Source organism: Festucalex cinctus, chromosome 13, assembly GCF_051991245.1.
Source record: "Festucalex cinctus isolate MCC-2025b chromosome 13, RoL_Fcin_1.0, whole genome shotgun sequence".
NCBI classification, from domain to species: Eukaryota; Metazoa; Chordata; class Actinopteri; order Syngnathiformes; family Syngnathidae; genus Festucalex; species Festucalex cinctus.
Window position 1 is genome coordinate 12,115,939 of NC_135423.1, and position 25,418 is coordinate 12,141,356.

The 25,418-nt window shown below is 38.0% G+C and overlaps 1 protein-coding gene and 1 long non-coding RNA gene across 7 annotated transcripts in view; both read left to right on the forward strand.

The window, feature by feature from the left end:
• Positions 1-3,804: 3,804 nt before the first annotated feature.
• Positions 3,805-25,418, forward strand: part of grik4 (glutamate receptor, ionotropic, kainate 4) — a 301,922-nt gene continuing 280,308 nt past the window's right edge. For 2 of the 6 annotated variants that reach the window (XR_013287896.1, XR_013287897.1), the window contains exons 1-2: positions 9,790-10,120; positions 10,380-10,534. The gene's annotated coding sequence lies outside the window, so the exon portion shown is untranslated. Of the gene's footprint in view, positions 4,301-9,788; positions 10,121-10,379; positions 10,535-25,418 lie in introns of those variants that run through there. The other 4 variants (XM_077541050.1, XM_077541049.1, XM_077541046.1 and 1 more) reach the window with 4 other exon arrangements.
• On the forward strand, positions 19,962-21,729 carry LOC144033469 (uncharacterized). The gene is made up of 3 exons (XR_013287988.1): positions 19,962-20,216; positions 20,631-20,861; positions 21,122-21,729. It is a non-coding gene; the product is annotated as an uncharacterized LOC144033469 (long non-coding RNA).

Consider the following 25,418-nt stretch of genomic DNA (forward strand, 5'->3'; position numbering starts at 1 on the left):
CCTCCTGCTGCTCCAAAGCACTTAGCGTGTGACTGTGATGGATCTCCCTCCGTGCGTTCTGTCTCTCTTGATGTATGCTCGTTTGATTTGGCCACTTAAATTAGGAGTATAGAAAACAGCCTATATAACATGTCTGACGTGGCTCGTTTTATCCCACAAGGAGGTTGACGAATAATTAATATTAACGCTCTAGCCACATTAGTAGTCAAAACAAATATCCTATTGCAATCCAATTTTGATTCCGGCCTCATATAATGTGGAGTGGATGATGGAGTCCCACTTGAAGCATACTGAATCCCTTTTTGCACCAATAATAGTTTATAAATTACTTAACACAGGAGCGCAAAATTGCATTTGTGATAATGTACTGCACAAATCGCCGCGCGCCTTTGTGCTGATTGCACGATAATGCGCTCATTCACCATTCAGCCTATAAACAGGGGGCCTGGCTATTTCCCCACTGTGTGGGTTAGATCCGCGGAATAGAGTAGCTGTAATCCAGGAGCGATGCAAAACAACACGAAAAAAAGATTCACCCGTGATGTGCTTTGGAAGAAAACATCCCTCAACTGATTTTTCTTGCATCTCGCTTCAACGTGACACGAATGCTGTGTGTTTAGCGCTGAGGCTCATCAGTATGTTTCTCAAGCTTCTGCTTTTTGTTCCAACAAATGCTTTCGCATTAAGGGCAAGGAAGAAATGTAGGTTAAAAAAAAAGGGGCTATGGAAGGTGATGTTTTAAGAATTGGTTTATTTTTTCCACTATTAAAACCAAACCTTGTCAAGTGGTTACTTGGGCTTGTTTAAAAAAAAAAAAAATCAAATACAGTAATAAGTCTGATACTGATTCATTAAACTATTAATTGGTTATTTTAATGTATATCCTTCCCATAAATTTATAAGAAAGTTGATATGTGCTGAGGTTGGATCCCATTAAATGCAGACACAAAAAAGATTTTAACTATTTATTCACATCGAGAGGCGTGGAACAAACCTGACTAGATGAGAAACAACGGGAGTTGCACAGAGGAACAGATGTAATAATTTGACAAAAACACACACTTGTCAGGCTTATACAGACAGTGAATCGATCTGATTGGTTGTGGGTAACAGGACTGACCTGGAATTGTCTGATTGGCTGTTGACCAGATAAAGATATTAAAGATTCCTGACATCACATAGCTTCTGATATCACATAGCATCTTACCAGTTGAAACTAGATGCTGGTTACATCAGTTCAAAACAAACATTTGACCTCACGGTTGTGACCCAAACATAAGCCTTGCATGACCCTAGTCATAACAGTAAGCATAACCCTTGCATGACCCTAGTCATGACAGTATAAGCATAACCCTTGCATGACCCCAGAGGGAGCCATCCCAAAGGGATCAATAAAGTCAAGTCTAAGTCTTTAAGTCTAAGTCATGACAGTAGAATTTTAAAGGATGAGGATTTTTTTTTTTTTTTTTTTTTGTAGGTTGGGGGATATAAAGGACGAGGATTTTTTTTTTTTTTTTTTTTTTGTAGGTTGGGGGATATAAAAAATTTACAACACATTGCAATGCAAATTACTGCCAATAAATGGATGGAAAAGGAACAGGCCAATTCAACCTTGAACGGGGTCCACCATTCTACAATTTTATATTTTATGCCAAGTACCTATTAAGCAGACTAACTGAACTTTGTGGCAGTTGGCAAACACTTCATATTTTTGGGTTGTTTGGCCTTAAAGGAGGTCTGGCATTCTTGCATTTTGTATTTAATACAGAGTAGATTTGTAATTGTGGAAAAAAAATGCGCTTAAACAATATAATCTTGTTTTATCTTGATTATGTTTTGGGATTATTGTACATAATTAATGACATATCAGACGATGCTAGTGGTTGGAGTACTTTAATTAATTAATTATTTATTTATTTATTTATTTTTGCATAGTAATAAAACAGGCGGCCTGGTGGTGTGACCTTCGTGAACTTGCATTCCTTCCCGCCCACATGTTGACATGTGTCAAAGTGCAAAGTCGATGTTGTGGGATGTTTGTTGATTGAAGGTCAGCGGGATCTTCTCTCCGGAGGTTACGGTGTACTTTTCACCTGGGTCAAGAGGAGAACGCCGCCTTGCCGCTCCGCTGCTGCTGTGTGTAAATGATACTCATACATCTCTGAGACACACACGGGGGGGAAAAAAAATATCATTGCAGCATTCGTTTTTTTTTGTTTTTTTTTCCTAGTAAGGCCAACAAATCCTGCATATGTTGCAGGTCGACAGTAGACGTAGTAGATGTATGGAGGTGTCTTTTGTCAAATGCAGTGATTTCCAATACACACTTCAGTGATTCCAAGCCTCGCAATACAGAGACAACGCTGTAGCGGGTGGAGTAATACTTCTAGATCCAGCAGATGGCACTCCAGTGAAAAGTGTTTGCGACGCTATCCATATTGGCGGCCAGGCATTCATAAACATCTTTTTTTTTTTTTTCTTTTTAACAAGTCCTTTTTTTCTTCTGAAAAAAAAAAATCGCATTTTCACTGTTTTTGTGCTCAAGCCAAAGCAATGTCTCACATAAAACTATGGTGCCATCTGGTGGCACCTTGGTGCACAGCAGCTGTGTTGAACTTTGGGGTGGAGTTTCAACTTGTCAGGCAATAGCTTTGCCCTGTGATTCCCAACCAGGGTGCCATTGGAAAATAATCAAATTTCACTTAATTTTTTCAAAAGCCATAATAAATTAATTACCATTTCATCTTTATCTATCTATGGCGGTGAAGTACAGTGGAAGGCAGAATGATTGAATGCTCTTCCATTAGCTGGCAGAAGGTACACAAAATCTGTTGCAGTTCATAAAACAGAATATAAGTGCAATCAAATTAATTACTTTTTCAAAAATGATAAAACCGTAACTGTTACCGCCAAATATAGCTCAGGCAGGTCTGATGGATAAAAACGGTTGGATTTAGCTAATTAATTTATATTCCACAAATGTAATATTAATCATAACTTTTTTTTTTAAATTAAACAAAATACACTATGCTCTTTTAATTGGTGTAATTAAATAGCCTGTGAAACCTGCTCACAAATCCAAAATCTTTGAAATACTGGAAACATTTTCGCACAATAATTACGCTACTTCCCCTGGTCACTTATTTATGAAGGACTAAGAGTAATTGAGTTACTATTTACGTGAAGAAAGTGATTAGTAATCATATTTGTTCTGATTTTTTTTTTTCAACAAAACCAAGAATGGCTGAGGAAGTTCTTAACGAGTGGTCAGGCAAAAATAATCAGGCCACTTCTGTTGTGTTCACCTGCCTCACAAATCTGATGGTGTGGGTTCGAATCTAGGCACAAACCTTCGTTTGTGGAGTTTTTGCATGTTCTCCTTGGAGGTGTGCGTACTCATACATTCCAAAAACATGCATGTAAAGGTTTATTAGTGATCCTAAATTTCATTTTCAGATGCAATAACCAGGTGTCCTCACATTTTTGTGGACACAGCGTACTTTTCCACCCTTTTTTAGTTTTAACAACTGAGGCTGTTTTTCCCTGTTTCTTAATTGTAATCTTCTTTTATGATAACGCTTTCTACTGTATGCGCCTTTAATGTTAATTGCTAATTCACATGTTTGAAGAAGAACAGATGAGCGAATTGTTGCAGGATTATGAACGTTAGCGAGTCCGATTGCGGTCAGCTGCGTTGAGAGGAAGGCACCAGTAAATCTCATTGGTGCGTGCGTGAGGTGGCGTGCGTGTGTATGTGCGCGCGCAAGAGCAGAAGACGCTCTCGCCTCCCGCGCTTCAGCTCAGTCTGCTCTGCATCCTTTTAGTGGACTGCAGTGGATGCAGTCGAGCCGATGGGACTATACACGCGCATGCTCACACGCACACACAACTACTGAACATGTGAAAGGTGTTCATCGCTTTGGAGTGAGGAGGAGGGGAGAAAAAAAAAAAAAAAGCTAAATGTCTTTTTTGGATGTCTCTTTTGTTGCGCCTCAGTGGGATGCGGGATGCGCAGCCAGACCGGTGCGCGTGTTCAAATGAGCCCAATTGATGATGTGGACCACCCCGGCGATGTGATTTGACTGCGAGGGTGCGCAAACATGCCAACTCTTCCTCGGCTTTACGGACGGCTCCTCTTCGGGGATGATGCGCACGGACTGTTTGCGTATTTGGATCGTCACTTTTGAACGGGAATGAAGAACATGAGCGCGGCACTTGGGCTTATTTGATGTGCTCATCTCTCAAGGAGGAACAGCTGTCTTGTTTTTTGGGGAGGAAAAAGGAAGGAGAAAGGAGGCAGGTAAGATACTTCAAAAATGTTTTATTAATGCAGCATGTTGATTTGGAGGCAAACGTACTCAGATCGAAATGCTGTTTTGCTCTTTAAACTTTATCGATCATCTTAGTCATCTATCTATCTATCTATCTATCTATCTATCTATCTATCTAGTGGCTCCCCCTTGTGGACCAATATAGATTGTCTCCAGCGTGCTCAGATGTGGGCAACATAAGGCTCGTGGGCATCACATGGCTTGCAAGAGCGTTTGATGTGGCCCGTCATGCAATTCTGACACAAAATGATTGTTGCATGGCACTATAACATTATGCAAGTTTGAAAATTAACATTGAGAATAGGAATTGTGGTCAAATTTTAAATAGCTGTACTTGTGCAATAATTCTTTAAATTACCACTAGAGTGAGCCCAAATACCACGAGTGGGCTGAGGATTATTGAAATATTTATTAGAGATAGACCGATGGCGCCGATATTCAACATTTTGACAAATATTGGCATCGACCATTTTGAAGAATCATATGATGGATAAAGGATCCATTTTATTTATTTATTTTTTTATTTTTTTTTTAAAAAAAATTTTAAGTGTTAACTTCAGGGAATTAATTAAATCATTTTTTGAGATGCTGCTGAGCCTGGGAACTCTGCACCTTCTGTTTTTGTTTGTAATTAAAACTAAGATAAGTCAAAATGTAATACTTCAGATATTTTGGAATACTTTAATAAGTGTAGAAAACAATTGTTTTTTATTTAACTTTTGAAAACATGCTACTGCCCAGGGGAGATCCCGGAACTTGTTAGATTTTAAAAACAAAGATGTCTATTGACTAATATTAAAAAAAAATAAAAAATAATTACTAACCCTAAAAGTTGCTCAATAAACTTGCTTTAAAATCACCCCCCCCCCCCCCCCCCAAAAAAAAATTAAGAGCTGTAGTTTGTATTTTTATTTTTTATTTTTTCAAATTTTGATGCCAATATTTTCCCTTTTTAGTGAAAATAAATATCGGCTCCAAATATCGGTTATTGGTGTCGTTGACTACTAATAATCCTACTCCCTTTTGAACATGTAAGTTATGATTGATTGAATGATTATTTTATTGGGATTTTCTTCTCTTTTGATTGTTGTTGTTTTCTGTTTTATCTCTGCAGTTCATCTGTTTATATGTTCAAATAATAATCAGTATCGGTATCGGCCATAAAAAAAACACATCAGTCTATCTCTAATATTAATGCCATTCTTATTATATCAATATAAAACACAGATTGTTTATTGGTATTGTTTCCTCCCATTGACAAAATTAAGTGCAATTAACTATTTTCATGTCAAATATAGCTGAGTGTTTCTTCCCTCACGCCATGTTGGAAAAGTGCAGAACCAAAATACGCTATTAGCGTGTGACATCATCACTAATAAGCAGAATCACCAGAAAGCAAACAAACGAGTCCTTGGAATCGAATTACTGGAAAGTAGTTCTCAAAAAGATCTGGTTCAGAGGACTTTATAAAAGCTGATTGGCCGTAAGTGGTAACATAGAAGGATAGTGAATTGTGTTTTGACTGATGGGTTTCCCCACCCTTGCTTTTCAAGCAACAATATGTGACGTATACGGGAGCCTTTGTACTATTTGATTGAATTTTGCACGAGGTATGGCGCCCTCTCTAGATATTTACCGTGATGTGCATTTCTGTTTATCACAATCATAATGTGTAAAAACAGCAAAACATGAACGCTTCCTAATTAGGACCCCAAATAGTAAGATGTCGAAACAACAAGACCTTCAGAGGAGCGATCATTTTACATCCTTATTTAAAAAAAAAAAAAAAAAAAAAGAAAGCTGTGTATTGGCTGAGACCCTTTTGAGGCAAGCTCGAGTGCTTTGTGCGTTGATCCCAAAATGAATAAATGCTGTAAGCAATCTGTCTGGGGCTCATCAGTCAGATAGTCGTTCAACAGAAATCAATTTGCAGTGAAGAAGTTAATCTGTTGGCGCTTTAAGTTGAGGCAGCCTCCGAGGATCATTTCCATTATGGCAGTGAAGGGTTTGCTGCACATCTGTGACAAAGTGTCCCTTGGATGATACGGACGACACAACCAGTCTTTCGTTGACTGGATAATAAGCTATTGAGTCATTTTTTTTTTTGGTATGATTAGCTCCAAGCGATCACCATGACGACCTGCCTCTGTCCATATCATTTGGTCGCTCACTTTTTCCAAGATTGGGATCACACTTTTATGATGTATGAGCTCATCATTAGCTAATAGCGTACCAGCCTTAAGACATATGTCAACATACAAGAAAACAAGAGAAAACACAATTTTTAGCAAGTACATCTGTACTTTTTAAAAAAAAATTTATTATACTATTAGGCTAATGATATACAGCAACACATGAAAGCACTTTCAATCATTAGTGGAATTAATTAAGGCGACGTGGTTCAAACACCGGGGCAGTAAATTTGTTTAAAGTGTGCAATTATTCTTCCGATTTTGCATGAACTCTTTTGAGTCATCATTAAGAAGCTGTGATATTGACTAATTTATTTGAATTGTGGGTCGAGGAAATGTGCTGTGATATATTGCAGTTGATGGCCATGTGATTAAAGCCATAGCAAAATGCAAATAAAGTAAGAAAAGAAGAACTTCTCCAGAAATGTGAGTTCCTGTTCAATTTGGTGAACTTCCTGTTGATTTTGGTCCTGTTTGGGGTCACTTCCTGTTCAATTTGGGGCACTTCCTGTTGATTTTGGGACACTTCTGGGTGACTTCCTGTTCAATTTGGGGCACTTCTTGTTGATTTTGGGACACTTCTGGATGACTTTATGTTCAATTTGGGGCACTTCCTGTTGATTTTGGGACACTTCTGGATGACTTCCTGTTCATTTTGGGGGACTTCCTGTTGATTTTGAGACACTTCTTGGTGACTTCCTGTTCAATTTGTGGATCTTCCTGTTGATTTTTGTGCACATCCGTATCACTTCTTGTTGGATTTTGGAGTACTTCCTGTTAATTTTGGGGCACTTTTGGGTCAATTATTCTTCCGATTTTGCATGAACTCTTTTGATTCAGTCGAGGAAATGTGCTGTGATATATCGTGGCTGATGGCCATGTGATTAAAGCCAGAGCAAAAATGCTAATAAAGTAAGAGTAGAAGAACTCCTCCAGAAATGTGAAATGTAATAAAATAAATGTTTTAATATTTAAATTAAGCTGGACTAAGAGACCAGTGAAATTTACTGACAGTCCTAAAATAGCGGCTGTAATTTAGCGACGACAGAAGCGCGGTTAAAATAACGGCGATGGATTGACGATTACAGTTTGAATCGGCTTGAAATGTTGACAGATTAACGACAGATAGGTGGCTCGGCCATTGACGAATGACGGATCGTCAAAATTTATTGACACGCCCACCTCTGATTATTAGCCTATCAGTGAGGCCGATTTTTTATTTCTTTTTTTTTTTCTTTGGAATTGGATGACGGGCTACTTTGAATGCTTTTGCGGCCATAATGTTCCCAAGACCTGCCCAAGATTCAATATGTCACATTATGTATATTTGATTATGAGGTCAGTAAGTTCTAGCATGATCATATTTTGCATTTACAATGTCAGCAATTTGTTTGGTACATTTTTAAGCACAGGCCACACACATTGATTACCAATATTTATGTAACATCAGAGCACTGGCACTGACTGTGCTCTCTTAAGGGATATTTTGCTGATATTTCAATATGTTCTCTTCTTTAACTGCTTATATTTTCTCATCGAGTGCTTCAAATGGTTTTCCTGTACTGCTTTTTCTTCAGCATTTTGCTCACATTCAGTCAGCGCTGAGGAAAATTCACACGCAGAATTTTATTTTTTACAAGTACAATAACATGTTGATCTTTTCAATTTAAACATGAAGAAGAGTAAAATGTCACAAGTCAAGGCTCACTGATATAGTTCTGTCTCATTCAGTCCCTTTGTGGAGCTGGAAGAGAGAAGAATATGTTTGGTTAGACACACCTGAGGAGACTCTTGATGGGATTTTGGAGCTGTTCGGGGTCACTTCCTGTTCAATTTGGGGCACTTCCTGTTGATTTTGGGACACTTCTGGATGACTTCCTGTTCATTTTGGAAAACTTCCTGTTGATTTTGGGGCTGTTCGGGATCACTTCCTCTTCAATTTGGGGCACTTCCTCTTGATTTTGGGGGACAAGCCTGGGTGACTTCCTGTTCAATTTCGTGAACTTCCTGTTGATTTTGGGACACTTCTGGATGACTTCCTGTTCATTTTGGGGCACTTCCTGTTGATTTTGAGACACTTCTTGGTGACGTCCTGTTCAATTTGTGGAACTTCCTATTGATTTTTGTGCACATCTGTATCACTTCTTGTTGGATTTTGGGGCACTTTTGGGTCACTTCATGTTCAATTAGGATCACTTCCCAATGATTTTGGGAGACTTACTGTTGATTTTGGGGTCACTTTCAGGTCACTTCCTGTTGATTTTGGCATATAATATTAAAACAACACAGGTCTTTTTGAGCCCAACAGGGGTTGTTTGTTGTTGGCAGCGTACATGAATGAAACGACTACCACGTACACATTCTCAGGTGTCACATTGGATGACGCTTGTACGGATTTATGGCATTTATGGTACAACTGCTGGTATGTTATCCAATTTCACTTGCAGTAAATTCAATTTCGGGCTCCCTCTGAGTGGAGTTTTATGACGCCGCTTGTCCCCATGTGGCTGTTTTTATTTGTGTGCTTGCTTGTGGTATTTTGACGAAGAAGCTGCATGTGGCAGGGCTGTTACAGTTGCTTCACATTGTTTGGGTTAATTGGAGGTTTTGAAAGTGTACCTGTTGTTGCAGTTCATCAAGATGGATATTTATCATCACGGTAATCTAAATGATCAAAACAGATGTATATATTTTTTTTAAAGGTTAATTGATTAGTCGCAAAGTGATGATTGGTATGAGGAGAAAATATCTCTCCCTCGTTATCTATTCAGATAATCACGTCTGAGCCACATTTACCAGAAATGACCGATGTTGGATGAATAAAAGGTCAAAGTAATAAAGCAAATAAGACGGCTGATGAGAGAGTTATAATTCTCATAGAGGCTTAATTGGCTGTGTGCGCTTGTGTGCTCTGGGTCGCTAAGTTGGACCGTGGTCCAGCAGCTTCATCAAACCAATGTTTAAGGAGTTGGTGAAACATCGTCAGCCGCACTTGCAAACATCCATCCATCCATCCATCCATCCATCCATCCATCCATCCATCTTGTTCAGATTCAGTTCCCAAATCAGTCGTCATTATAAAATCTTACTTTTTCACCTTTGCTAGTTTAAAGTTTTCACATTTTTAAAAGTCATACAGTAAGTTAACCACTGTTACTTTTATGTCATGATGTGTGTTTTGTTTGGTTTAGTTTTAGTTAGATTTTAGTTGTCCCTGTTGTCAGTTGTGGTCGTTGTCCTGGTCTAGCGTTTTCCAATCCGCTCCCTCAGCCACTTTGTCCAGGTGTTTGTCATTGTCTCGTTAGTTTGATTCTATTCATTCCCTCCTTCCCTGCAGTACTTGTTGGATCATTTGTTTACTTTTGCTCTTTGTTTTGGTTAGTAGTCTTGTTACCCTAAGTCTTTGAAACTGTTTTGTTTTGGACTTTCATTACTTTAGTATCAAAGAGCCTTGTTCTCTCTTTATGATTTGGTAATGAAACATTTTTGTGAGGACACCTGCCTGTCCCTGACAGCTTCCTGCATTTGGGTCCTAAAAATGACAGTAAAAACAACAAAACACTCGATGATAGCTTGACAAATGAAGATTTCGAAAAGGTGAGTTGAGTCGAAAGATTATTTTAGTTAATGAAAACTAACTAAGGCTATTTATTTTTGTGTGTGTGTGTGTGGGGGGGGGGTCGTTATCAAAATAAAATAAAAACACTTTTAACAGGAACTTCATTTTACATTTAGGAAACTACTAAATTATAATTTTGCGGGGAAATGTTCTTTGTTTTCATCGTTGTCAATGAATGTAATACATGGGCCTTTGGCGTTGATTTTAAATGTCTGTTATTTTGATATTAAAACACAGAAGGACGGTCGTTTGGGAGTTGCGATCCTTTTACTGCGTGGCGCCCAGAAGCAACGTCATTCTACGGCGGCTAATAAAAATGCGCCAAATGACATCGTCTTATGAGGAACTTGCATGTTTGTTATGGCTCGGATGGCTCTCCTGCTCGAGGCTAGGTAAGAAGTGTTCTCCTTTTTTTTTGTTCATATGTTGGAGGGAGTACACTGTACAACCAGGTTTAATACTTCTCACCAGGAATTCAAGCCACAAATCAACTTGTCAACAAGTTGGCAAACAAGGGATAAATAACTAAATAACTTTAGAAGCAGGATTATGCATTTCACTTATTCAAATTTTTAGGCTTTAATTGTTGCTATATTTTTTTTCCCATTGCATTTCAATAGGTATCAACTAATATTTATTTATTTTTTTGTCTTTTCCATGGGCTGGGACGACTATACGTCTCTTTTGATTGGATGTTTTTTAAATAATAATAATAATAATAATAATAATTAATGGCTCCATAATACCGTTCGTATAATTTAGTAACTTTCCAACCGCACTAGGACCCATCAACAAAATTATTGGAAACCTGTAGATGCTGAACTCCATCTAGAGTGGGAAATGTTTACCCCTATGTGTCCAACTGCGAATGAATGAATGAATGAATGAATGAATGAATGGCGCTTGCGGGCAACCACCTCTGACTAATTTCACCATACTCCCTTACCCAATAAAAGGAGGGCCTATAAAGATTGAAGGAGGCATTATGATTCACAGAGGCAGACTTTCATCACCAGTCCGCACTTTGCCAATTTGTGTAGTGCTGCGGTGCATGACATTGCCAAACACAAATTTCCCCAACCCGCACATCGACTACTTAGGAGTTTGTGCCCGTGATGAGAAGTTCCTGTTGTTGTTGAGGCTTGCCCTTCGTTTGGACTGAGTCTCACAAAAAAAAAGCCACACAAAAAGCAAAATGTGTCATTTAATTTGGCTTGACAGATTATTTTGTTGGATCTTGCATAATTTTGCACACAAGTTTTCCAGAACGTCAATTCCTGAAAAGTGTTTCATTTGCTCATGCTTGCTTTACATTGTACAGAAAGAAATGTTTGACTCAACATTTGCATCTGAAGTCAAGCCTGGGAATATTGAAGTGGTACGTTCAGTTTAAGTCATTCCATGGCCAAACTCGTAGTTTATTTTACATGCATCAAAGTAATTTTCCTCACTGAAATGAATTGAAATTGGGGCCCAAACGAGATTGACTTTATAAGTTTATTCTGATATTTAAATAAATAAATAAAAAATTCTGATAACTTGTATTTTTTTTTGGTCCTGTAATACTTCCAAAAAAGATATTAATTAGAGGAAAACAATTTGCATATTTTAGAATTATTTGTCCTGTCATATTTTTTTAACTTTACAAGAGAAATATTCAAGTACGAAATCACGCAAATAAGCATGAACATGAAGAATTTAGCTTTAGAATTACCGGTAGGCCACAAATGTTTCATATTAGCAACATAAGAGCTCTGAAAACTTGCAGATATACTAGAGCTGTCATATGATTAATTTATTTATTTTTTTTATCAGATTAATCACATCTTGGATTTTTGATTAATGATGATTAATTGCTTAGTCTTTTTTTTTATCATTTCTTTTTTTTTGCAAATTTTTCGCCAAATTTGAAGGGCACCTGTTATGTTAATTCTTCCAAAATTTATTGTTATGAAGACATCAACATTTTTTGATCCACTGCACAAGCTCATCCTTCTTTATTTATTTATTTTTATTTTTTATTTTTTTTCTAACCAGTTAATTACTTCCATAACTTAAAATAGGGGGGGGGGGGATGACTGATAGTTTGACATGAACAAATATTTTGAATGTCATACGCAAACCTTTATTAATATGCTTTACTTGAATGCATGTAGTTATGTTGATTGCTAAACATTGAACGTAAACATCCGTTGTCAGCTGAAGAATCATCTGCGGTCAAAATTAGTGTGATTAATCTGCATTAATACATGATGTGGTAATTTTTTGTGATTAATTAATTAGTTAACACTTTAACTTTGACAGCACTAATATATTCACATTGTATAACTTTAAAAAAAAAAAAAATCAAGTGTACAATGTACATAGTTTTCTACATTTAAAAATATGTCCATTCTGAGCACAAGCCAAATTTGTATTAGTTGTTCGTACTCAGGAATCATGTATCATAATAGACAGATTGGTAGCGTAGTACTGTAACCCAGTTATGGATCAAAAATGGACCAGTCCACTTTTATGGGTAATTTGAGCCAACTTTTGGGGTTGTTTAATACAAAATGACCCTTTTTTGACCCAAGTAAGGGATCTGACCAATATTTATGAGTTGTTTTACACTAAAAGACCAATTTATTGACTCAAGTTGGGTCAAATAGACCCAAGTCGAGGCTTGGTCCATTTTTGACCCATAATTGTGTTTTTTTGCCCTCTTCCAGCCACTGTGCAGGAAAAAAAAGAATGTTGCTAACAATGTTGACATTGTTGCTATATCTTTTGGTTTTGAAAAATGTTCACTCGGTCCAAATAGTCACTTATATAGCAGAAATGTCGCTAAGTTGGCAACAATGCAGACGTAAATCGTAGTCCAAACGTGTACGCATCACAATAAAAAGCCACATTTGAAAGAAAATGTATTTTGACTTTATAAATTGACTGCTGTTGTCAAGTAAACTGGGACGTACTGCTATAATCTCAAGGCACATACAATACAAGCCAAGCCTCTCAGGGTTTGTGTGACATTTATTCTGTGAGGTCTCTACTGATTGTCTTCAGGTTAATAAGCATCAGACACTGAATGAAACCAAGCAACGACTGTCTGAGAGCGACAAATAGCTTAGTTAGTCTGTCCCGCTTCATTCCGTCAACCTGTATTGTCACATATTCTATCTATTTGTCGAAGATCTTTTGTTTGTATCTATATTCATGGCCCTGACACCTATTATGTATTGACCAAGCGGCATTGCTGCATACAAAACTTTATGTAGTTTTGCAAGCCTCGGCACACAATAAGAGAGCTGGAAGTTAGCAGACCTGTATGTTTTTACCTCCTCCACAAATGAGATTTACCGTCAGTTTGCTCTAATAATTGTTCCACACTTAAGTGCTCAATATATTATCGGGCCTGCACCGAAGGCAGCTGTAAAGGTGAGCAATGAACCAGAGGCAATCCGGCATGGAATAACCCCAGCCAGATAAACATAAAAAAAAAAAATAAAAAAAATAAATAAATAAATAAAAATCTGAAGCGGATGCCAGCCTTCACACTGCCCTGAAAAATGGATATACAATATATGCAGCTAATACTTATGTCTTGTGTGCTAATGCAAGTGGAGTCCTCCTGTCCAAGGTTACGCCAACAATGAGACTCTTATAATAAACCCAACATCATAATGATACTCAGGTATGCCTCTCCACTTCCAATCCATACACAGCTTTAATGAAAGAGAGGAAAAACTCAACGTTGAATGTTATATGCTTGCTTTAGTTGAAGATGCTAACTTAAAAAAAAAAAAAAAAAAAAAAAAAAAGCCAACTGTATTTGTGTGTAGCTACAGTATATCATAACTGCAGGAAGTACATTTTTATCCCATTTATTAAAGGTGACTTCATTCTAACTGTATTTAAACAGACTGCTTAGTTAAAGGTGGTGTAAATTCTAAATGTTGTTCATTAGTTACGATTGTCAGCACCAGGTTTGGCCAAACCACAAAATGTCAGGAAACAGTGCAAAATGCGATAGACAGTATTAGTGTTGAAGTCTTATAACCCTTCAATTAACAGATTTTTGAACAAATAGACTAACAAAATAACTACTCACAGGAATATATTAACCTAATATGGCCGCTTACTGAATCAATTGTTATACTCTTCTCCCTTTGTCTATATTGCCCCCAGGTGGACCTGGCACAAGCAGCATTAAATTGAATTAAAAATGTACCAACAACAGTAATTCTTTACATTTTTAATTACAGTAGGCATGTTATGACTGCATTTGTTACATTATTTTTCATTTTTATTAATTAATTGAATTTCCATTCATCTCAAAGGGGAGAATAAAGTATCATGCTGAATCTCATGAGTTGGGCTTGATATTTTTAAATTAGCATAAGTTATAGTTTAATAGGTATTTTAGCCACCCGTCTTTGACGTGCGTGTATCAATTGGACTCGGTTCAACAAAAATCTAACTTTTAATGTCATCCTCTGTGTTAAACGATATATACACTGTCCATGTAGGAGTTCATTGGCCTGATTTCCATGCATTTTGTGGAATATCCATGCGTGAGCAGGATCACAATTAAAATGTGACCGCCTGCAGTTTGAGCTCTACTAAAGCCTTTTACACATAGCAACTCTTCATCCTTCACTGAAGAGAATGATAACAGGTAGGCGAAGAGATGATTCTTTTTAGACGAGACGAGCCATCTTTGTCTTAATTTTTGCAGGGCTGTTGCACAAAATCACCAGGACTAGGTAGCAACCCTGCTTTTGAAAACCCATAACCCTTTTATATGTGCATCCTTTTTAGCCTTTTTTTTTTTTTTCTTTCTTTTTTTGTCATGAAAGTATATGTGCGCATACGTGTGTGCACAGAGTTCCCTCGGGACGGTCTCATCTAACTGTCCAAGATGATCCATATCCACTGTGCTGTTTGTCAGCTGTTCAGACAGTGATAAACGACATGAGGATTTTTTTGCAAGGCAGGCTGCCATAGATAAAGCACCTGCAAGGAGGCTGACCTACCTGTGGCCAAGAATAAGTTTGACGGACACTGTAAATATACTGACTGCATTATTACCCTTCATTTTCGTTTCACTTTTTTTTTTTTTTGGCAATTGTGACAATTGCAAGTCTGTAATTGCAGAACTCCGATGAGGAAAATGGCAAAGAAGTGTTACCTGAAGTGGAGGTAAATTGCTGTACTCAGACTTTAGAGATACAGTAGTCTGACATTGAACAAACAATGGTGATGCTACTGCAGACACATTTAAAGACGGCGGTAGCTTATATAAAGTTAGTGTACTATATATGATGAAGTATTCTAAGGTTTAAGGGCCACAATAAAGGAGAGAAAAAAAACTAATATACAGGTGCATCTCACTAATTAGAGTTTTGTAGAAAAGCTAATCAAAAAAATTAGTTAAAAAAAAAATCATTTATATGTAGATTCACTATTCCTCCATACACCCTAAAAATCACTGGGTCAAAAATTGGACCGACCCACTACCTTAGATCAATTTTGACCCACAACTCTAATTTTCTGGGTTGTTTTGTACAAGACAATGCAGAAGGTTGAGTCAAATTGACCCAATTACCAGGTCGTTGAAATTTGTGACCCGAATTGCATCGTTTTTGACCCAGCAGGTTTAAGAGTGTATTCTAAAACAATTTGGTTAAAAAAAACAACAACCCAGAGTTGGGTCAAAAAGATTCAGGACGGAACTGCTTGGGAGGATCATTTAACACAAAAAAGTTGGGTTAAATGAGTAAACCGCTAAACAAATTAAAAACGTTCGTATTTGGTTGCCAAAATGAATAACCCACAAAACAATAGGGATGTAACGATAAGCGCAATATCGTGATATTAACTGCCACAATTTCATCGTCGTCATGATATTTAAATGCAACACATCTGTAAAAAAAAAAAAGTCAGGTTGATTTCCATTTGTGCAGTTGTAGCACCCTCTGGTGGCTCGTTTTTTAGTGCAATTTAATTTTCATTAGGGATGTTTTGGCCCTTCTACGTTGAACCGAGTTTTTTTTTTTTTTTTTTATTTGAGTATGAGCTCATTCTTTTTTTTTTTTTTTCTTTTACAATATTGTGACCTTTTTTAAATATCGCCAACTTCCCCACAATGTTCTGATAATTATCGTATCGTGAGCTTCATATCGTATTAATATCGTATTGTGACATTTGGATATTGTTACATCCCTACAAAACAACCCCCCCAAAAAATGGGTTTTGGGTTATTCTTTTTAAACCAATTTTTTGGTTTAAATAATGACCCCAAAATGATGGATTGGTCCCAAATAAATGAGTTGTTCTGTGGGTTATTCATTCTTTATTTTTTTAATTTTTTTTTTTTTTTTTTTATATATATAATTTATTTATTTTTTGATTAAATAAATGTTGATTCCAGCTGTCATCTTTTTAACCTAACTTTGGTTATTTTTGACCCAACTGTTTTTAGAGTGCATTGTATTTAAACTTTTTGAGATAGTGGCTTGGGGTTTTCCCTTAAATGTACATTATAATCAGTTATGAAAAAGAAAAATAGGAAATATTTCACTGTGTAATTAATCTATTTAATATGCGACTTTGTTTCTAAATTAAGTTTTTCACAATATTGTAATTTATTTAGATGAATCTGTATAGTTGTTCTCATAATTCTTCATACCCTGACAGCACTTCTGAAATATTGGCAATTTCTTTTCTTTTTTTGTAAAACATCTCATTATTTTCTTAATTGCCATGTTTTGTTTATGACTGTGCTATTCTGAAACGCCTTACTGTCTAATTTCAATGCCATTCAAAATGAATGTTTTACCTAATCACTCGTGCTTTCTTGAAAGAATCATACATAACTAAAACAAAATTCTCCTAGGGTATGAAAATATGACTGCAACTATGAGACAGTGATTAGCACATCTGCCTGGATTTTGCAGATATGTGCCCTGTGATTGACTGGCAACCAATTCAGGGTGTATGCCTCTCGCCCAACAAAAAAAGGGAGTTGTATAAAAAAAAAAAGCTTGTTATTATACATCATTTTTTTGGCATTTAAAACAGTCCAAGCATTTGGCAGAGAAAACAATTTGTTATTGTGGAAACTTGCTAGCCTTAGCATTTCCCTTCTAACTGGCAAACAGATGGCCCAACAAAACAAACGATCTTTTGTCACTTCTCTTCACAGACATAACAAAAACAGGCGTATCACAGTTGTCAGTCATGCTTTTTCATAGACGTCAGACACGAACGCTTTGACCTCGTCACTGGGCTATTTCCTACCTCTCGTCTGTCTTGAATGTTACACTCAAAGGTGCACTGATGCTGTTGACACACATTTATTAACGGCAGTCAAACGGGCGTCCAGGTACATCGGCGGGACTTTGAAAGAAGGCCTGGATAACTGACTCATAAAGATGGCAGAGATGTGTAATTTCCCTTTGCGCTTTGTTGACACAGATAAATTGTCTCCTTGCCGCAGTGTCGGACTCATTATTATGTTACAAGGGAGGTTAGCTTTGCACAACGGCAAATCAATAACACATTAACGTAATAAAGGATTTGCAAGTGGGCAGGACAGACCGCACTCACTTTTTTTTTTTTTTTTTTTAAATCTGGTATGATAAACGTCTAATTTCACAGATGGCTTGAAATGCCACCAATTTGCTTTGACAACGCAACATGGCTCGCATGACATTGTTCTGCAGCTGCAATTATTCTGTTGCAGATGAGCATAGTTCAGTGAGCACGCAATAACTTGCTATAGATGTTCCTGCTTGCTTGATACTTGTTGCCATAGCAGCCAGCCTTTACCCTCTACTTTGTCATTGTGCTGATGAGGCATTAAATCTAATGTAAGAGTCAATAGTGGAAAACAGAAAGCGTACTGCCATGGTGCCTATTGTCTCTAGTTGCAAGATTAATATGGTATATGATACACGGCGTATTTGTGACACAGGTCAGATGGATGGATGGGTTGGTGGATAGATAACCCTAACCTGTGCCAAACGTCTATTTGTCACTTTTTTTAAAAAATGCATGTGAAAAACTGTCCTACCAGCTCTCCTGCTCGTCCAAGGAAAACTATAAAATAATTATTGACTTGAAAAATCCTAGTAAATTTGATGCACTCAGAAATTTTTAGTGAATTTTATAAGGAGTTTAACTAGAAACTTTGCTACTTTTTTTTTTTTTTTTTTCTCAAGTAAATCCCATTGACAGAAGTGGGTAGAGCAGCCAAAAATTGTACTCAAATAAGAGTAGTGTTACATTGAAATATTACTCGAGTAAGAGTAAAAAGTAGTCATCAAAAAATCACTCAAGTACAAGTAAAAAAGTATTCGCTGAAAATACTCATGTACTGAGTAATTGCTTGAACATAGTCTGATTTATTTTTAAGAGCAATGTCATCAGCCATATATATAAAATTCTGTGCAAATTTTGGCATCTTCAAATGATATAATTAAAAACAAATACGTTGAGAGACGTCATCTTTCAGTTGACTCTTTCAGGTTCTCATCATGTCTGCCAGTCCTCAACCAGGGCCGCATTCCTGTATATTAGCAATGTTTTCCGCGGAAATGCTAGTTTCATTATTAGGCGCGCCGTCGATTATTGTGAAAATGTAATACTTAATTGCGCATTATGGCTGTAAAAATATGGTAAATCTAATGAATGAAATGGGGGTAATGAATCTAGTGTAGCCCAATATAGCGGAGTAGCGTTTCTTCTTCACACATCTAAAAGTATTGTGTGGTAAAATTACTCATAGAAGTACATTTTTTCAAAAAGTTACTCAAGTAAATGTAACTGCAACGTGCAAGCTCATCTTCATCTACATCAGTCTCTGCAGCCGGCCTCCCTTCATAGACGGATGTCATCTTGCGGCTCTCATACGTTTTCAAAGTATGCGGTAAGATCGGTGGAGCTACAACGATGAATGGCTGAATCCGAAGCTCAGCGGCTTCATGTTACAAACGGTCGGAATGCTCATGGTCATTATGGCAGATTGATCGTTATGATCCATCCGAAAGACACAGCGACAAAACATCCTTGAATACACATTTAATGTTAAACTTCAATGGTAGCGTCAAACAAAACACGATATGCAGTGGCCGATGAATTCTGCATTCATGAGAAACATTTATTAGAGGTTGCATGTATCAAGATGTAACGGTAAACACAAACTAACAGAAAAACAGCTCCAAAAGCCAAAGCTTGTAAAACTTCAAACTTGGTGCTGAATCCAAAACAATTTTTTTTTTGATCTAGTATCTGATTATATGAGCTCAGTACAGACAACTTGTACATTTTATGGAACACGCTTGGACACAGATGGTACGCTGAATATGTGAGATAACGAAACGTTATTTTGGGAATAAATGACTGATGGGCAGCCCACCTTTTGCATCTTGCCTTTTTACAGCAGCATCTCCAAATTCAGAAAAGACATGCTTAAGGAAATACAGTACAAAAAATTTCCACCCTGATCATTCTTTGCATATCGGCCATGAAAAGTAAATACGTCCAGTAAATGTTCAATTTCCGAGGGTTGCCGACTTGAAGTGTAACCTTGACTTAAAAGATGGGCACATTCTCACATTAGGAAGCTGCGCTCGCTCGCACGGAGTTGAGTGGGTTGCACTTTGCTGTCAGACTGTGTTCTTCCAGCCCGCGCAGTGTCCACACAGAGATACTGTATTAACTTGTCATGTGGGAAGCCAATGTGGCGCACCGTGACACTAGTAGGTCAGCTGCACCGATGCTAACATATAGGTCGCTTGCACATGTCGTCACTTCCGCCTCGGATTTCTCGTAGTCGCCATGCTGGGTGGCCTCCATTTACGTAGCGATTCGGTCTAACACTTATCTATCACGTTTGTTTTCTGCGTTTAAAATGGTACATTGTTGCTGCATCGTTGGCTGTTCGAACAAAGCCAAGGGGGAAAATGGTCGGCCTTTTTTCCGAATTCCGAAAATAATTAGGAACCAGGGCCTGGAGACAGAGGAGTGCGGACTCCGGAGGGAAGTCGTTACTTTGGGCTTGTGTGTGCAGCGATCACTTTGTGAGCGGTAAGCTTGTTTACCTTTATTTAATGCATGAGGATTAATAACGTTTCGACCGCCCATATATGGGCAAGTTGCTTATGTTTTGGATTCATGAGCAAGCAAGTTCGGTAGTACAAGCTGGCTAGCGGACGTTAGCCGAAAGCTAACATCGAACATTTTCACCCAAGTAGTGCCAGTGCAAAGTGTTTACTGCTGAAATTGGATTGATTAGTCTTGGGCTTCTAATGCCGATAACATGTTTTTTGGTGGCAAAATGTAAACTTGGGAAAAAAAAGAGACAGAATGGGGTGATGCAAGAAAACAGACCCCCGGTAGCCTACACATCATGCTAAAGAACTTATTCACGGCCACCCTACTGCGGTAAAATAACCAGTCTTTCCATATTTTATTTGTTTATATATTTGTTTATTTTAACAGGTCGCCCTGCGCCCGTTTTTCTGTCCAATCATCCCGACTGGGCTCCAACATTAAAGTTGGGTCCCAAGTTACAACATCTATGTCTCAGCCCAGTCGGTGCCAAGATATGAACGTGCACAGGAGAGACAAGCAAAGAAAAGACGACTCGAAGTGGCAGAGATTGTTGCAGTTATGCAGCCAGATGGCTCCAGTAACCTGTACCCTCAAGTACTGCTGACATCATTGACTCTGGTATGCCACTCAGAATTCATTACATGATATATTGTATGCATGAGTGAATGTATGTGTTTGTTTGTGTGTGTACACGCACCTTATATTTTAGAGACATTTGGAAGTGTTTATAGAAATAAGTATTTGCCTGTAGCAATGTTCATACATTAAAAAATGCAACAAAATGTGTACATTTCTTTTACACTGACAAAAAAACTATACTACTTTACTATATTAAACCTATTACTGGTACCGTATTTTTTTGTGATTTTTTTCTTTAGGGATCTCATGCCACACCGACTTGATTGCCAATGACATGATGGAAACGAAGGCGAGCATCAAAGCATTGGAGGAGGACAACATGCGACTGTTTGTTTGGCGCTAATAAAGGCAGCGTTTATACAAATTCTATTGTTGGGTTTGTTTACAAAGCTATACATAATACAAATGACAGGATTTGACTCAATGTGCAATATGGTCCCTCTTAAAGTAATGGCATAAATCTCTATTATTTCTAAAAGCACAAAAAATGAAGTGAATAATGATTAGATGTAGTAATTTCAGGGTTAAAAATTGAACTGTTAATTAATGTAGTTTATTTTAGCACAGGTGCCTACCATCCTGAGATGACGGTATGATGTAATGTTGATGGGGTACGCAATGACTTTCATTATGCTATGTACAGAGGAAAAAGTTGCTCTCTTTTAAATTTGTTTAATGTAAGACAAGTACCAGTACTGTGTTACAGTTTTCCCAATAATCCTTGTTTCACACTTGTCACAAAACCACTGTCCTTTTGGCAGTCTAGATTGGCACACTTCAAGTGATATCATTTGATTTTACAATCTGCTGCAGCACAAAAAACTACTTTATTCCGCATCTTTGAAGTACATGAGCAAGTGGTAGGTGACCGGCTGAGCAGGAACACTGGAAGTCCACTGCTGATCTAGTAAATGCTCTCCCGAGCAGTTCAGGTAAGAAGGGGATTTGGGGGGGAAAAAAACTCTGGCTTTTCCATCTGGCCAAAACGAGCGATCTGGGTGGACTCGCTCAATCACACTTTGTCCACACCACAAAGTCGCAGAAGTCCCGTCCAGTTAAACTCATCTGTGCCTGAATCTGAAAATATTACAAACATTGTAATGAAAATATGAAACATAGAATTAAATAAGAAACTACAAAAAGTAAAGCCATACATACCTGGTAATAATATTGGTGTTGTCGTGACAAGTGATGGGAATTGTTGCCATCCGGCACCAGACAGAAATTGGGTGTTGTGACAGCCTCCTTAACCGTGAGATCATAAGAAAAGCTGTCAGTATGCTCAGTAGTTACCATGAACACGTTTTATTGTACTGGAAACTGAAACTAAAAATACGTCCTCTGAGAGTGGTTAACCTTAACCATTTAGAATAAGTTGATTAAGTAACATGTAACTAGTGAAAGGGTAGCATTAAATTTAATTAAGCCACGGGGAGGCTGTGCAGTTACTTTTTATTCTTATACGCTCTGCCATATTTGCCTGTTATAAAATTATTAGAAAAACCACATCAGGTAAACCTAGCTGTGCATGTAAACACAATAACAGGAGAGAACAAATCAGAACAAATCAACATTTTTGTGTGCAGAATTACCAACACCATGTGGTTTACTTACGTGCAACAGCAACCGTTTCTTCTGATGCGATGTTAAAGTTTACACTCTGTATCCACCCGCTTACAAAATAATTGTAAGCCTCCAGGGATTTGTTGGCGTGTTATGGAGCATGTTGTCAACACGAGGTAGGGAAAGATGTCCAGAGATGTCACATTTGGCCAGCAAGCTTTCTCCGTCAAAAAAAAAATCACCCTTGGTCAGGACGTAATTAGGATCAATCCCGCCACACAGAGACACCTTCTGCCTGTATCGTTGTTTTTGATCTTCCGGTAAATCGTGAAAATACTGCGAAAATTACATCAGGTTGATAAGCTCTACCGTGTAACTCGCGAGTGTACCTTGTGAACCGGCGGACACCCAATATGGCGCCCGAAGGAAAAACTCCCATGATGCATTACGATGTGCAAGCGACCTATACTGAAGATAAAGTACATACATCCTGCTCTTCAGTTGCTGCAATTTCAAAACAATTATTTTTCACAAGGGGTCCACTGAGTTTCTATCTAGCAACCATTATTCCTTTCCCCCAGTACATTGATCTAATTTTCACTGTAACAGGAAAATGTTTAATTCTTAATTATCCAATTTCCCTTGAGTGATTTATTCATTCACTCCCATGAGTGAGTTATTGGTACTCGCGATGGTGGCAAATTAACAGTATTGGATGTGAGAAGAATAGAAATTTGCAAATTATTTAATGCGATTTTTAAGAAATTATGTATAACCTTCTATACTGTAGGTTTTTTGGTTTAAAATTGTGTTGTTTTAGGGGGGGACTTTTATGGATCAAAAGTAGCAGAGGTACTGTAAGATCGACATAAGCGTAGTCAATCTAATTTTGACAGCTCTAGTTTGTTCCTCAACCTTTGAGTGCATTTTTTTTTTTATTCTCTTTTTTTTTTTTTCTCTTCCAAGTGTAAATTTTACTCTGTTTAGAGTGGGACCAAATGGACTCTGTTTCGCGTAAAAATGTGCTCCCCAGAATTTACTGTGCGGTTGTTGGGGTGAGGCTAACTTAGAGCTTTCCCAAGACCTCTGCAGAGTTTTAGTCTGATATTTGCTAGCTGTCAATGAAGTTCTCATTGTTCACCAAGCTTGTATCAGCAAACCCTTTCTTTCACATCGCAAACCTCATACTCCCCTAACCCGAAGAGCACATTAGAAAACAAGAAACAGAAAGATCTCCATTGTAAAGCACAGGATTTAAAAAGGGGGGCTTGTGTTTTCTTCCCTTACTGTAACTTCTATAAAAAGCACATGAAGCCAGAGCTCTATTTTCAAAAGGGGGCTTTACACAAGACAAGACATGAGAACTGTGTTGAAAAGAATTCACTTAAGCTAGCAAACTCTCCGCTCAGATGAGAGGCACTTGAGATCGATTCAATGCCCTGAGAATGAAATGACCTGGATGAATGAGAATATTCAAAGGCAAGTTTCGCAAAACGTACTGTACAAATAGTGACCGCTCTCATTTGGATTCTGTCAGGGTGCTTACTGGCTCCAAAATGTGTTTTTTGAGACTTGACATTGCCAACTTGTGTTCAGTGGTGATTTGTGTCCATTTAATTCCACATTGCATTGCATGGACTGGATTTTGGTCATCTGACTGTATATTGATGGATAGTCCTGAGGACATAAAAAAAAAAAGGCATCATTTATTCAACTGTATCAAGTGCCCAATTCCAATTTAATGACTGTTTTTGTTATGTTCTGAGGTAGGATCCCAAAACGCAGACACGATTAACATTTTAACTATTTAATCACAAAACATCGAGAGGCGTAGAATAACTTGACTAGACGAGCAACAATGAGAATCGAGAATCACGAGATGCCAAGCCCCTTTGGGCTGTGGAGATGCACAGAGGAACCAAGGTAATAATCCGGCAAACACACAAATTTCTCAGACAGCTCATATAGACAGTAAATCGATCTCATTGGTTGTGGCTAGACATGTGGGTGACAGCACTGACATGGAATCATCTGGTTGGCTGTTGACTCAGTAAAGAGATTAAAGATTCTTGACATCACATAGCTCCTGACAGTTCTTCGTTAATGTCTTTGTGTTGATTGACAAACACAATTTTGGTGGCGTCAGGTTGGCATTGACAAGGTATCCGATCACTGCTCGTTTCATTAATGCAGGGGAGAGCTTGTGTACTGTATATCAGATTGTCCACATTAGGAAGAGGCTTCTAAATCCACGTTTTTTTTTCTTCTCTCTTTATGCTTGTCCTAATTGTGCCAGTTGAGAGGAAAAAAAAAAGTGAATTATGTCACTTGAACCATGCAGTGTAAATCCAGTTCACCGTTCCACATATGCCTCATGCTACCCTAATTGGCCAGTAAGGGTCACGAGTCAACGCACACATGCATGCCTTCGCCTTGATTGACATGCGGCCGTGCAGTGGGGAAGCAGGAAAATGGAGCGAAACTGTAGCCGGCCACTTTTTAATCATGTACTCCGGGCCGTGTTTGATAAGAAGAGATGTGAGGGCGATTATGGTTCAAGGAGAACGTCCTTGCGTTCGGGGCCTTGGGATTATGTCGCTTCAACTGTGTTCTGACTGGAACGCATCAGTATTCAGATGGCGGCCTCCTCGGGGGGTTTACTGGAGAGATTGGGAACATAGAGAAGAGACTCACACGGCCGGGAGAACTTGAATTGAACGGCCAAGTATTGCGTTTAATCTGTGAACTCATTCCATTATGATGAGTACAGCAGATGACGGTATATGTGTTAATAGCTTTTTAGATATGATGAGATTGGTTGACCTCAAATGTGTTCCCCTTTCCCGTTTCTCTGTGTGAAGAGAATAGCGACGGTGTAAAAGGTGCGGCAGACGCATCGACGAGTCACCGCGTGGCCTTTTCGGATTGCTCCAAGTCAAATCATCAAAAGACAGTAGTTAACATGGCGAGATC